Below are 14,255 nucleotides of genomic sequence, written 5' to 3'. Positions count from 1 at the left end.
TAGGTGTTGGGAATTCAATGGTGAACAAAGTTGCAAAATCCCAACCCCCACGATTGCTTCTCCTAGTGGGATAAGAGGCGTGGCTAGTTTGCCCATCATCTGTGAGATGGTGATCCGGGCAATGGAGAAGCATTGGGCAGGCTAAGGGGGCTTACAGGTGGGGTTGGGGGGACGTGGGTGCTGTCACCTTCTGCAGGCCGCCAAGAAGGGCCTCAGTGTTAGGGTGGCAGCAATCAGAGACTGGAAGGAAAGAGAATCTGAGACAATGAGGGATACCTGAGAAAAGAGTATTCCAGGCGGAGGGAATGGCAAGTGCAAAGGCCCTGAGGTAGGAAGGGGCTTGGAATGTTCAAGGAACAATGCATGTGGCTGGAGTCGAGTGAGCTAGAGCAAGAACGGAAGGAGGCAGGTGAAACATGAGGAAGGACGAGTGAGGGCAGATCTTGCTGACTGGGAGGACAACGGAAAGGCAGGAAAGCAAAATCCAGCAACAGGAGACTGACTTCGGGGGAATAGGAACTAAGCTTTGGTCCCATTGGTTTGAAGTGTCCAAGGGTCATCGGGTGCAGGTGGCCAGCCGGCAGCAGGGGCCAGAGACCTTCAGCTTGGTGGGGAGATGAGGCCAAGACACAGATGTGCCCTGGGAGAACTACATTCACAGAGGAGCATTTAGAGAGAAGGAGGGGGCTGGGAAAGGACCCAAGGGTGGCCTGTGGGTGTGAGTGGGGAGGAAGGAGAGAGAACCACCAGAGGTGGGGGCAGGAGGGGTGCGCAGTGTCCCAGAGGGCAGAGGAGGGGAGGATTGGGCGACGGAGGGGGGTGGGGGGCAGCGCCCTGAAGGCTTATCCCTGAGTGCCCCCAACCCCGAGAAGCAGCCGGGGGTCCCAGCCGGGGGCCCAGCTGGGGAGCTTGCAGCGCTGGGCAAACCCCACAGGACTGGAGCCCTTGTGACCGAAAGAAACACTCATGACGTGCCCTTATGCACACGGAGTGAGTCCCGAGCTCTCACGGGCACTCACCGGAACTTCTGCAGTTGCTGCTCCAGAGCAAGCGGCTCTCAGACCTCAGCGGGCACCGGAGTCCCCTGGAAGGCTTGTTCGATGGGGTTGCCGGGCCCCGCGTCCAGAGCTTCAGAGTCAGTAGGCCTGGGAGGGTGGATCTGAGAATTCACTTATCCAGCAGGTTCCCAGGTGCAGCTGTGCTGTTGGTCTGGGGGCCAGACTCTGAGAACCACAAACCCAGAGGTTTCTGTTCCCAGTATCTGAGGCTGATGACAACAGGCAGACATAAAATCACCTGAACACACCCGTGTGGGGGGTGCTGCTGGGGACTTTGGGAGCCCAAAGCCAGCTGGGGATGGGGCTGCAGGTGGGCTCGAGAAGCCCTGCTCATGCCTGTCATCCCCTGTCATCCTCTTATCTCTCTCAGTCCACCCTCTGGTGCCTTTTTTTTTTTTTTTAAAGATTTTATTTATTTATTCATGAGAGACCCAGAGAGAGAGAGCCAGAGCCAGAGGCAGAGGGAGAAGCAGGCTTCCTCCAGGGAGTCCGTTGTGGGACTCAATCCCAGGACCCCAGGAATCACGCCCTGAGCCGAAGGCAGACGCTCAACCACTGGGTCACCCAGACGCCCCCTCTGCCTTCTTTTACCTTTCAATTTTCTTTTTTTCTTCTCTTTGTCCCATTTCCTCTTCCTAGTTTCTAGACTTCCCACTCTGTTCCTTACTAGGTGGTATCTATTTCAACTAAATTCTAATTTAGGTGGGGGGTGCTGATTGGTTTACAGCACCTTTCTGCATGGACCTTCTCAGATAACAAGAGGCTCACTCATGACAGCATTTGGGGTTGACTGGAATAAATCCACAAAAATTGAGTGTCAAGCCTAAGCCCCCCCCGGGGGGGGTGGCCTCTGTTCCTGCCATCTGTCTTCTTCCAGCCCCTGCATTTCTAGCCTCTCCCTTGCAGCCCCTGCCCTCCGGGTCACTGCAGGTCCCACAGCTGGCCCAGGTGTCCTGCCAGGGCACATGAATGAAGGCACACCGAGGTGGCTTTTCACCCAGGAGATGTCTGAGCTTCAGAGCCACACAGACCTTCGCTCCCTTCCCTGCTCAGTCACTTCCCAAGCTGTGGGAACGCGAGCACCTGCCAGCCACTTCCTGGACCTCAGTTCCTTCATCTGTGAGAGGAGCACCACGACGTAAGCCCAAAAGGGTTTTCATGAGGAAGAAATAGGGGATGGTGTGCGAGGTATCTATTGTGGGCAGATTTTGCTGGCCGTGGTTCCCTGCACTGGCCTCTCCTCCACAAAAGATACAGTGTCCAGGGAGAGGTTTTGAAGTAAAAGGCCCCAGTGACTGTTGTTTGGGCCAAACATCAGGTTTACTCCAAATCCATCCCTTCTCCTTAGTGTGGGGTGCAGGCCGTCAGGCCTGGGACAGCTTCAGCCTTCACTGTGTAGAAATCACATTGAGGAGGGCACCTGGGTGGTTCAGTGGCTGAGCGCCTGCCTTCAGCTCAGGGCGTGATCCCAGGGTCCTGGGATCAAGTCCCTCATGGGGGTCCCTGCAGGGAGCCTGCTTCTCCCTCTGCCTGTGTCTCTGCCTCTCTCTGTGTCTCTCATGAATAAATAAATAAAATCTTTTAAAAATAATAAAATAAATTGCACCGAGGAGCGGCCTATAAGCTCTTCTCCTGGCTCGGGCTTCCAAGACCACAGTGCCCCCTGCTATTTTCTCCTGGAACAAATAAAATCTGGTACCATGACTCATTCTGGTTAAAGGATAAATCACTATAGAAGCAAAGCCCAGGGTAGGATGAAACCACCCAACGCACCAGAGAGAGGAAGAAAGAGAAAGAGAAAAACTGTGCTGGCGGGGAGATGTTGGCTCAGGGCCCCCCGGGGCCCAGCCACCCAGCAGACCCGGGCAGGCAGGCAGCGCCTGCACAAGCCGAGCATGAGCACAGGGGCTGGAGGAGTGGAAACCCAGGCCATTGTCCCCCCAGACAGGAGCAGGGGCCACCTTCAGGCCCTCAAAGACACAGAGCGGTACTCAGAGCCACCAGGGAGAGTCTGCATCGGGCATACTGGGGCCAGGCACCGGCAAATGTTTTCCGGGCGTCTTGCATCTCCAGATACGGATTCTCTTCTTGCCTTGTTTTCTATTCTTCTCTCCTTTCTTTAATCTCCTTCTCCTTTTTTTTAATGCCAGAACCACATAGGGAAGTCCCAGGACTTGAAGAATATGTCAGCGAGGGCCTAGGTAACCCCAGGCCTCACCAACCCCCCCCACCACCCCCACTTCCCCATCCCCTCCTTTCCCGACCCACCACACACACACACACACACACACACACACACACACACACACACATAACTGGTCAACCTGAGAGGCATTAAGGCCGGTCCTCTAGGTCCCAGAACAACCTTAGTGCTGAGCTCAGAGAGGCAGGGAGCCAACTATTGCATGCTTTGAGGGTAAGTGGAAACATTGAAAGCAAAGTCTCCTGGTTACTAACCTCCATGAAAGAAAATAAATTTAATTCGGGCAGTTCAGGGAAGGCAGAGGGATTTGCCAACTCAGCATCTCCTCCACCCACCAACCGCCTTGCCCCAGGGGCCTAGGGACTCTCCCACCTGGCTCCTCCGCCTGCAGCCCTCCTTCTGGGGACCCCCAAGGGCCTTCCTGGGTCCAGTGCAGGACAAGGAAGGAGGGCTCTTCATATGAAGCGGAGAACAAAGCAATGCTGAAATTCACTCCATCTTGAGAACGGCTTTCCAGAATTTCAGAGGTTTGGATTTTTAAGACTAGTTCTTCGTGGCACCTTAGCTCTTTACCTGCAATTCTCATAACTAACACCAGGAGGAGCCAGACAGCCCAGTAAGGGCTCCTCAGGCCCATCATCTAGGCTTCACTTAGATGTTACACCTGGGGCCAGGCTATAAAATACGAAAGACAGAACTCCTTATTGAAAATCATAATTGGAATAAACATGTTTTAAGGCTGTATTCAATTATAAAAACAAGTCAGTGTGCTATACATGCTTTTTCTCACTAACCTCAGCTATGCTGGACCACTGCTTAATCTAAACTTTGCTTTCCCCAGGCTTGGATACGATACCTTCTTCTAGCTTTTCCTGACTATTTCGTGAAGAATCAAGGGCTCTTTGGGATTTCAAACTCTTTCAAATGGCTCGTCTTCTCTCCCACATACCTGCTTCCCTCAGACACACGGCCAATGGCAATGCTTGTCGTTGACTCGAGACCATCTCGACAAGGCTGCTGTTGCTTTCCGTGGAATCTCTAAATCCTTTCCACTTTCCCCCTTGAATCACTTATCCCTGGTTTAGCTGTGATGAGTCACCCTGAGCCAATAATGCAGATAGACATGGAGAGTTGTAAAAAAAAAAAAAAAGCCAATTAAGAGAAGTAGCAAAGAGCCACCAAAGGTAGGGCTCACCTTTGATTCGTCTTTGCTTGGCACATACCCACAGAAGGAGAAGGGGAGAATGGTTCTAGAAGTCGGGCTGTGACCTATCTAAGTCTCAGGGCAGTCCTAAGCCGGATGTTCTGGTGGTAAAGGACCTGGGGACGGTGGCCCCATATGGCGAGAGGCTGAGGTATGAAGGCAGAGCCAGCTGCAGGGGAGTCAAGCAGGCAGCAGGTGGGTGGTGGAGAGGGGTCTGGGCCAATGCTGGGCACCTCACTTTGTAGCAGCACCTCGTCTCTGTACTGTCCCCTCTGCTTCTCTCTGACCACTGAGCCAGGGATTTTGTAGCCCAAGGGGGAGGATGGTTGCAACAATGTAATGACAGACTCTATCTACTCGCCAGTGATTCAAGTGAGTCTACAGGCTCCTTGCTTCTTCATGGCTTCTCCAATAATAATGCTGTAAGAAGAGCCATTACTCACAATCCAGAAGGGAGAGGGGGGAAATGAATCTGAACTTGAATCACACAGAAAGTACTTTGAAGGATTTTGCATAGCCAATAATTCCCTGTTGCAGTTCAGGGCTCCCTGGTGGGACATAGGGTTGGCCTCTGTGTGCCCCACTCTCCTGTGCCCAGAGACAGGGAGAATGAGGCCAAGGAGCTGCCGTTTAGCCAGCTGGGTGACTTGGGTTAATGTCCGAGAAGCACCTAGCACAACCCCAGACACATAATAAACTGTCCCAAACATTTATTTTTAACTGTTTTTTGATTGGGCCTCTCGCCCAGAATTCCTATGTGGCCTGTTTCCCATGATCTCAAAGCCTGGTGATCACCTGATGATATAATCCAGGGGTTCCTAAAGTGGCAGAACAAAATTACCTGCAGAAGGTTTAAAAAGAATACCTACCTATTCCTTAGCCCAGTCCAAGAGTGACAAAATCAGAACCTCTGGGGTAGGAACCCATGCTTCTAAACATCCCTACACAAGTCAGATGCCCAGCCGAGGTCCTGGAACCACTGATTTAAGGGGGCTGTGAGTTCTCGCGGATTTGTGTGTTAGCTCCTTTCCAGGCTTGCTTTGAGAGTGACCTTCAATGCCTGAACCCAAAGGGGTGGCCCATTGCAGGAATTTAGAGACACTGGAAAGTGGGGAGCAGGGAGGTCAATCTGATCAGGGTGGGGGGAATGCAATGATCCCCAAGGATGTAGGCATCTAACCATCTGTCTACACTGTGGGCCACTTTAGGTAGAGTTCTCTACACAAGTGAGGGGAGAGGGATGGGAATTTGGTGTGTCAAGGAGATGTGGGTGGGGAGGAAGAAGGAGGATGAATGGGGTGAGCCCACCTGAAGATGACCCACTCCAAGCTCTGTGAAGGCAGGGACTTGTTTGTCTCTCTGGGTCCATGGAAGCCTTTGCCACAGCAGGTGCATTAGAATCACACACATAAGCCTGACACCATCAGGACTCAGCTGCCTTTCTGCCCCGTGGGCCCGGTCCCTCTTCCCTTGGGTGACACCTATCCACCTTGCAAAGCTCCATCTCGCAGTTGCCTGCTCCGGGAAGGCTTCCCAGATGGCTGAGCAAGTGCCCTTCCTCTGTGGCTCCGCTGCACCTGGGCTGCCTCTCCTAGCATCGCCCTCTACGCCAAAATCATCAGGTGCAGGCCTCTTGGCCCCCTCCAGATTAAGGGTGTGGACTGTGCTCCATTCAGCTTTCCATCTTCAGCACCCAGCTCATAGTAAGTGTTCAGTGACTCTTTCTTTAAACCGAATCTGCCTAAGCTCTCATTTGACAGGTGAGGACACAGGCCCAGAGAGGGCAGGCGGCTCACCCCAGGTCACTTAGCCCTCCTGGGAGTAGAAAGGAATTAACTGTAAACGTGTCAACAGGCCCCAAACTAAAATACAGCATCTGTTGTTTAGGCTTTTCTCCCCTTAATGTCCATTACCCAAGTCCCGCTGCTGGAATGAGCAGCAGACACGGTGGGAATAACGAGTATCCCGGCTGTGCCTCCGCCTCCACCTGGAGGGTCTCACATTCTCTGCGCTTCGCTTTCTTCCTCACCCGGATGGGGATAAGTTCTTGTCCACTTGCCTCCCCTGGCCCTGGTGCAAAGCCATGAGCCATTGGGTGCGGATGCTGCTCACATTTTGAATGACCCGGGAGACAGAACAGGAGTTTCCACGACCACTGGCCCCGCCAGCAAGTAATCACTGAGGAGCTGTCAGACGGGCACATGCCACAACATTGGAACCATACATTCCACCGTGCAACATCTGCCCGACCTATTGGTGTGTTCAGGTTTCATTTTCAGAGGAGAGTTATTATAAAGCTAGGGGTTGAGAGAAACTCTGAGCATGACTTGGAAAAACAAGCAAGTTCATCGAACATTTTGAAAAGAGAAGGGGGATCCTCATGCTGCGCGCTCAGGCTCTTGGAAGAGAAAGCAGACAGCAGCCACCTTCCCGTAAAGCACCAGACCCGGGGGGGGGGGGGCGGGTCCAAAGTTGGTGGCCCACCCAGCTGCAGAGGGGGCCCAGAAGAGCTCAGCTCTGCTCCTAGCTACACCCCAAGAAGCAGAGTGAAGACTTCAGCTTGTCTTCGCAGAAGGAGCAGCAGCCTCCAGCTGCCCATCTGCACATTCACTCAACAATTATTAAGCCTAGACGGTGTTCATGGTACTTTGACCAGTGCCAAAGGGGGAAATTAAAGGTGGATTTGGGCCTCCTCTCTCTCTCTGCTCTCTAGAAGCAAATTATCTAAAGGAGAGGGGGTGGAAAAGACAGGAGGATTAGAAACAAAGCTTCGTGGGAAGTGAGAGAGAGCTTTCAGCTGAGAGATCACAGAAGAGGAGGCACTGAAGAGTGGATGAAAGGGGGCAGGCTCAAGAGTTTGGAATCAGGGAACTGCCCTCGCAGAGGCGGGAAGGAGAATCCCAGGTCTGGTGAAAAATAGGACAAGTGGCCCTGTGAGACCGGCATCTGGGGGTGTGAAGGGGGGGTGGCGCTGAGCTCGACGGCACAGGCTAGCCGCTCTGTTCTTTCCGGTCAGTGGGTCAGGTTCTCATTTTCCCTTCCAGCGGGCTGAGATTGTCCTCTGCGGTCACCTTCCCTCACTCTCCCCTCTTCTGCAACTTAGGAAAAAATGTTGTTTGGATGTCAGCTGAGGTGGACGCAGAAGTTTCCAGGAACAAAGCGGAAAGCCAAGCTTGTGAAGTCAACGGCTGTGATGATGCTAGGCAAGCAGTCTCTGTGCCCAAGGCGACAGGGGCCGGCTCCAGGGTTCGCCTACACAGGAACAGACGCGGGCTCTGGACCCACCGCTTGCACTGCCCCGTGTGGCTACTTGTGCTTGGAGCCTTGCTTATTCATTAGTAGTGATGAGGGGCTGCACGTCCAAGCTCTGGCCATACATACCCCCAGCAAGCAGCCGCTCCTTGGCTAGCCCTGTTGGAGGTAGGATCCACCGTCAGAAAGATCCAGGGAAGAGGGCCTGTCCTGAGCTGTTTGGGCAAGAGATTTCAGCAGCCTGGTACCCAGGCTGGGGGGGCGTGGGCTCTAGGGATCCTTTCCCTTTGACCCTTAGGACTCCTTACCCCGTGGGAGGGAGCACGGGTCAGAGGGGGTCAGAGTGGGACCCAGGACAGGGGCCCGGGGACCAGGTCTGACTGCAGCGTTGATATACACTGACATGGAAAATTGTTCGAATATAAAATAATTAATTGGAAAGAGTGCACTACAGAACCATGTATGTAGAATATTCCATTTTTCAAGTTCGCTCCATAAATGCCTGGAAGGCTTTCTGCACCTCTGTTGCTGGCGGTAGTTATCTCCTTTGCACGGTTCTGCGCTATGAACATTAGGCAGCAAGCATGCTTCACTTAAGTGTTAAAGCAGGTGTTTCTTGTGTGTTTTCTTGTGACCAAAAGAAACAAAGCAAATTTTTTAAAGAAACCATTTCCTGGACCGTTGCTGGACTCCTGAGAAAGGTTGCCGTGGTCATGATCCCCAGATGTAGTAAAAATTCCTGGGACACACGTGCTTTTTCACATGTCCAAAGGGCCTCATTTCTGCTTCCTGCCTGAACATCTGGGAGCTTCTAAGAATAGATTCCTAGGCCCTGTCCCCAGCTGGCTGAATTAGAACCTTCTGGAGGTGAGGCCCAGGAACCTGCACTGGTAACTCTCCAGGTGACTCTGATGACCAGCAAGGTCTGGGACCCACCACCCTGGAAACCCTAGTAGGCCAGGTGTGTTCAGTCCCATTTGGTAGATGAGAACACTGAGGCCCAGGGCAGTTAACAGCCTCTTCTAGGGTGTTTGGTCCTCTGAGGGAGCTTCTTCCACTCTCCCAGCTGGATTAACAGGTACTGGGAGGGCAGAGAGGGCCTATTAGTCAGTGGTCCCAAATTTGCAGGCTAAGGGATTGTAGCCATCCTACTGAACAAGGTGATTGGCTAATTTATCCCACAATTCTATTTTGGGGAGCTACTTGGTGCCAGGCACTCTTGTGGGCACTGGGGTGTCTAGAGATGCAAACATGGCCAACAAGGTCCTCAGCCCCTTGCAGCTCACATTCTACTGGGAGATAAGGATGATGAATGGGGGGAAAAGAAGGCAGCTTTAAGGGGCACCTGGGTGGTGCAGTTGGTTAGGTGTCTGATTCTTGGTTTTGGCTCAGGTCCTGTCTCATTGTCAAAAGACCGAGCCCCAAGTGGCAGGTGGTCAGGAAAGGCCCCTTGGGAGAGGTGACATTGGAGGTGAGCCCTAAGTGACAGACGCAGCCATGCCACATTCAGGGCCACCCTGATAAAAGTGGGGGCAGGCAGGTGAGCAACAGTGAGCGAATACAGAACATTCACAGGCACAGTGAAGAGGGTAGATTGTAGTTGAATGGATTTGGGGTTTTGAGCCTGGCTAGGGTTGTAGGTCACCTTATGTATTATGATGTTTCTCAAATTTAAGCAGCATCGGCATCCCCTGGAGGGCTTGTTAATGCACAGATGCTGGGGCCCCCTTTTAGTTTCTGATTCCATCAGTCTGGGGGGCAGTGGGGCAAGATGTTGCATTTCCGCTGATTGCTGCTGGTCTGGGAACCACTTTGAGAACCACTGCTGTAATGGCCTGTTAATCTGCCTGTCTCACCTGGTAGGCTCTCTGGGGACCTCTGAAGGTAGGATGACATCATATACATCGTCATGCCCCTAGTGCTTGACGCATTAGCAGGAGCTCAATAAATGCTTTTGATTGAATGAATGAGCGAATGAATGAATGAATGAATGAATGAGGGAGCAGCATCAAATACATATAAAACCCTTGGAACATAGCAAGCACCATGTAAATGTATTAGGGTTCTCCAGAGAAACAGAACCAGTAGGATGTGTGTGTATGTGTGTCTATACATGAGTATGTACAGATATACATACATATAAGGGGATTTATTATAGGGAGTTGATTCACATGATTATGGAGACTGGCAAGTCCCAAGCTGGAGACCCAGAATTGCTGATCGGGTAGTTCCAATGTGAAGTACAGCCGGCTGGAGATGTAGGAGAGCTGATGCTTCAATTTGAGACCAAAAATAAGAAAAAGTCAATGTCCCAGTTCAAAGGCAGCCAATTAGGAAGGATTCTCTGTTACTGGGGCTAGGGCCAGCCCTTTTGTTGTCTTCAGGCCTTCCACTATTTAAATGCGGCCCACCCCCATTAGGGAGGACAATCTGCTTTACTCAGGCTTTAGATGTAAATGTTCACCCCAAACACCCTATAGGTACACCCAGAATACTGTTTGACCAAATATCTGGACACCCCATGGCCCAGCCTGAATTGGCACAGGAAATTAATCATCAGCACGGCATATGCGTTTGTTCCAAACGCACACAAAGGATTCCCATGTCTGATGAGGGTGGTACAGAGGCAGGGAGAGTTAGGGATGTGCTGGCAAATGGAGGAGTCCTCATTTTCCTGGCCCCCAGGAGTCCAGGCCTTGCCAGGGGTCTGAGCCACAGTGAGCCAGAGCCCCTCCGGCCAGACCAGGAAGACCAGACAGGTGCTGACACCTCACCTCCAGCAGGTCCCAGGTGGGCTCTCCCTCCAGACCCTGCCCCCAGCCAGTGCAGCCCCAGGGCCCCAAACCTCCCACCCCCCGCATGGGGTTTGCTGCCCTCAGCACTTCCCCAGCCCCATCTTGAACACATTAGCTACCATATTCATGCTGGCTGGAGGAGATTACATTTTCCATGGAGAGAGGGAGAGGAAAAACCTCACTAAAGGAATAGTCTCTCCTTTGTTCCCCTGAGCAGTCTGCTCCTCCAGTGGACCCCCCTCCTTGATGCCCCTATCTGATTTCAGGGAAGGAAAACGAAGCCAGGAAAGAAAGGGAGCAAAGGGCCTGGGTGGCTTTGAGTGGAGGAGGGGTGCTGGGAGAGAGGAGCAGGTGAGGGAGGGATGGGATAGGTGGGAGAGGAGGGGGCTCCTGGGGCACAGGCCCAGCTGGCTCCAGGGGGAGCCCCTCTCCATGCTGGGCCTTCTGAAGTGGCCCACTTTTTCACAATGGCAGAAAGAGCACTGGACTTGGAGTCCCGGTGTCTCTCCAAGGGCTTGTCAAATCACCTTCCGAGCCTCAGATATAACTGCCCTTCCAGCCTCAAAGCTGTTCTGGTGATTAAAATCAAGTGCAACTCAATGACACCAAAAGGGATTCATGAAAATGAAAAAAAAAATAATAATAATCAATGATTGTTGGATTTCCTAGGATGTGAGGGCCAGGTCTTGCAGAGAGGGGCAAAGAGGCTTCCCCCCGGGGAGCGGATGAAACTCCACGTCCTGCCTTTCCTCAGCAGTCTGCGCTGATCTCTGGGCTCAGAACCCCCTCCACGGACAGGTGCATCAGCTGGAAGTGTCCTCTTTCCTTCCCCTGGCCTCGGATGGCCTTATGTGCCCATGGCTTCCGCTGACCTCATCTGCTGGGGAGCTAAGCTGTTCACACCTGCCTCCCCAGACCCAGCCGGTAAAAGGCTGAGCTGCGCCTAGAGCCCCGGCCCCTGCCCCCATGCTCTCCACCCTCCATGCTTTAGGGGACCGTTGCCCTGGGAATCAGGCTGCCATGCATCAGTCCAGCTCTGCCACTGTCCGCTCTGAGACCTCGGACAGGGCACTTCCCTGCTCTGGCTTCACTGTTATGTCACGAGGCTGACCCAGGGAGCCTCCCGGTTTCCTCTCAGCCCTGATGGCCTGCGAGGCCAGTTACCAGGTAACCAGAAATACCTGGAGAGCGGGGATCCCTGTCCAAGTAGCTGCTGTAAGTGTGATACACCTAGACCAAAAGAATTTCTGTTCCTACAAGGCTGGGTCAGGACACGGTTTTATGCATTCAGCTAAACAACCAGAGAAATAATATACATGAGTCCGCCCACCACTCACGACAAAGTAAGTATATGCCCCAGATGGAGCACGAGCTGAGGGATATGAGTCTGCTCCTCTCTCATTGGTCTTGGATGTCAGGCTCCTCTTATAGCATGCTAATATATGGAATTTCTTTCCTTTTTTTTTTAATATATGGAATTTCTAACGGCAATTTTAACTATGTGGGTTTTTTGGCCTTACACACTCTAGTTAGATGTCTGTGGTTATAAATACCTGAAAACTCAACCCAAATAGACCTATATGGTTAAAAAAAAAAAAAAAAGGAGTTATTGCTTGTATATCTGAAAAGTCCAGCAGCAAATCTAGTAGCCTCAGGTATAGTTTGATCCAGTATCATCAGGAGTTCAGCTCCTTCTCCTAATGCTTCTCTCTCAGCCCTCTTCCTCTCCATGCCGCAGCTCACAACTCCCATTGCCACAAGGTGGCTGCCAGCAACCCAGGGCCTGCATCTATATATGGCATCCAGAGAAAAGGAACTACTCTGGTCCCCAAGTCCCAAGCAGAAATCTTGAGATTCACTCTGACTGGGGTGAGCCAGCCTTAGTCACTGAAGCTGGGGGAATAACATTGGCCTGGCCTGAGATGTGTGCTCAGTCCCTAGAACTGAGAATGGAGCCAGGTTCCCTGGACCCCCAAACAAAAATGAGGACTGTGGGAAGAGAGACATGGGTACCAGGGAAGCCAGCAACACTGACTCTCAATGGAAGCTGGGTCACTCCTTTGAACTTCAGTAACCCCTTTTCCGGGCACTGAACTTGGGGCTCCTCTTAGGTCTGAGACAAAGCTAAAGCTCCTGAAGCTTCTGATGCTGCTGGTAGGGACAGTCAGCCTGAGGTCAGGCCAGCCAATAGGTGCTTCTCTCCTGAGTGTTCCCAGACCTCCCAGTGCTCGTGCAGCAAGGCAGATGAGGACCTCGCAGCCCTCAAGGAATTTTGACACTAAAACACCGACCACAGCAGGTGGCAGGGGAATGCACGCTAGTTCATTTGGGAAAGCCTGGGGGTTATCAGGGAGGGCTTCCTGAAGTAGGTCAACATTTTCCCAGATATTAAAGGGCTGGTGGCCAGGTGGGATGTGCACACCACTGGGCACGTGCGGACCAGTATACTGGAGCATGGAAATAAGACGATTCAAGTTCTATTTAAGTTTATATTTTATCTGAAAAAAAAAAAAAACCCAAGAGTACTGATATTTAATGTACAGACTGACAATTTCCCCGCTGGTATAATTGACATATGAATTTACGCACACTGGGGGTACATGCTACCTTTTTCTCTGATAGGAAGGTGCATTTGAAAAGGTTCAGAGACTGCAGTTGCCTCAAAAGATGGAGCCAAGGATAAGCGGAGGTCAGGATGAGTTCGCACCAGGCCCCGTCGGACAGGGTGTGAGGTCCAGAGCCAGGGCCCCTTGTCTTAGCCCGTGACCTGCTGGGAGCCAAGGCGCCCCACACCCAGTGGGGTCACACCTGCCCTCCTCGGGGGGCCCTCCCTCCGGTGAGCCTCCTCCCTTGGCAAGGCGTGCTGCTATCCAGGGCGGCCACCAGGCAGGGGTCCCCCAGGGCTGTGGCTGAAGCCATCCGCGCAGCCCTGCTCCCGGAGGAATGCCGGCAGCCCACAGCCAGTGAGTCACAGCACGCGGCCCACGGAAAGGGCCCGATGCTCGCCATGACCTTTGGGGTTTGTCTTGTCATCTGCTGTCCACACCCCAGGGATCGGTGTCCTGCCCCCAGAGGCACGGCGGGCCCTCAGGCCGCAGATGGCTCATAAGGCTGAGGCCCAGGGGATGGCCAAGCCTGCCAGGCCCCAGGAGCAATTTGGCTGGTCCTGGTGGTGACGCAAACATTTTCCCTGGGCTTGGGCAGTCACCCCCTCGCAGTGAGATTGAATCATATCCTCAAAACCTCAAGCCTGACGGGTGCACGTAATGCCAAGACTCGAGAGTGGCAAAGAGGGCTGACCCAGGCCCTCGGTTCACGGCAAAGAAATACTGGAGGCAACACAGACAAAGCTGTTCCCGGGAGAACTAGCACAGAACAACTGTGGGGCCTGGGTCAGCTCCCCTCCTGAGGCCTCAGCTTCTATATCCATACTACGGGGACAGGACGCCCCGTCCCACCACCTCATGAGATGCCAACGTCCCCCAGGGAAATGAGGTCTGGAGAACGGAGATGGGCTGGAGGGTCCGGCCCTTGTTCTTTGAAAAGGACGATGCCTGGTCTTGAGATGAGTTGGAAGTCATAGTGACTTGGTGGATTTAACTGCCGGATTGCTACATGCCAGACATTGCCAGGACACAGCTTCTGCATAGCTTACTTAGACACAGCCCCTCTGTTTCTTTCTTTTTTCCTTTTTTTAAAGATTTTATTTATTTATTTATTTATTTATTTATTTATTTATTTAT

General features: G+C 52.6%; 1 protein-coding gene across 3 annotated transcripts in view; it reads left to right on the top strand.

Annotated features, from left to right (window-relative positions):
- ITGA11 (integrin subunit alpha 11) overlaps nucleotides 1–14,255 on the top strand; it is a 113,286-nt gene that overhangs the window by 35,662 nt on the left and 63,369 nt on the right. For 2 of the 3 annotated variants that reach the window (XM_038580818.1, XM_038580817.1), the window contains exon 1: nucleotides 11,685–11,855. The exons of the other annotated variant lie outside the window; for it this stretch is intronic. The gene's annotated coding sequence lies outside the window, so the exon portion shown is untranslated. Of the gene's footprint in view, nucleotides 1–11,684; nucleotides 11,856–14,255 lie in introns of those variants that run through there. 3 annotated transcript variants of the gene reach the window in all.

Source organism: Canis lupus, chromosome 30 (assembly GCF_011100685.1).
Source record: "Canis lupus familiaris isolate Mischka breed German Shepherd chromosome 30, alternate assembly UU_Cfam_GSD_1.0, whole genome shotgun sequence".
Taxonomy (NCBI): Eukaryota; Metazoa; Chordata; class Mammalia; order Carnivora; family Canidae; genus Canis; species Canis lupus.
This window is presented reverse-complemented; position numbering and strand designations above follow the sequence as displayed.